The following is an 847-nucleotide window of genomic DNA, read 5'->3' as shown; positions in this document are numbered from 1 at the left end:
AAAAAAAAATGGCAATGATTAAATAACAACCACACACAAAAACATGAATATCTCACAAACATTAAGAGAAAAAATCAAGACATAAAAGAGAACTCATTATATGATTCCATTATATGAATTTTAAAAGCAAGTAAAACTAATTTACAGTGTTAGAAGTCAGTATAGTGGTTGTGTTGGAGAGGTGAAAGATGGGTTGTGACTGGAGGAGAATCAGAGAGGGCCTTCTGGGCTGTAATGATCGTGTTTGTTTCTGATGTAGGTTTTGGTTACAAAAATGTGTTCTCTGTGCAGGTTCATTGAACTGTATTTATTGTGTGTGATTCATACACTTTTCTGTATATATGTTATGATTCAAGAAAGGTTTACTTTTAAAAAGATGTGTTCAAGAAGGCAACCTTGAAAAGAAAGATTATGGTTTAAAAAACCTCACTTTTCTTTTGTTTATTTATTTTATTTTATTTATCTTTATTGTTATTATTATTTTTTAAGATGACCGGTAAGGGGATCTTAACCCTTGACTTGGTGTTGTCACCACCACACTCTCCCAAGTGAGCCACGGGCCGGCCCAAAAAACTCGCTTTTCTTTTAGATAGTCTTAGACTCTTAATATTACCTTGAAAATTTTGCAAGTTTTAATAATTTTTGAGCTTTCTTTTTGAGAATAACAAATAGTAGAACTGCTATTTGGATTGCTTATTTATAATGGCATTGAGAAGGGCTTCTCTGTAGTCTCATAGGGTTATCATTTTTCCTATATATAGTGCTTTCATGGCTTCAAGAAGAACATGTAGGGGCCGGCCCGGTGGCGCACTGCTACAGTGCGCCGCTTGGGAAGTGCGGCGGCGCT

The sequence above is a fragment of the Galeopterus variegatus genome, unplaced genomic scaffold (assembly GCF_000696425.1).
Source record: "Galeopterus variegatus unplaced genomic scaffold, G_variegatus-3.0.2 Scaffold10779, whole genome shotgun sequence".
NCBI lineage: Eukaryota > Metazoa > Chordata > Mammalia > Dermoptera > Cynocephalidae > Galeopterus > Galeopterus variegatus.
Note: the sequence above shows the minus strand (reverse complement) of the source record.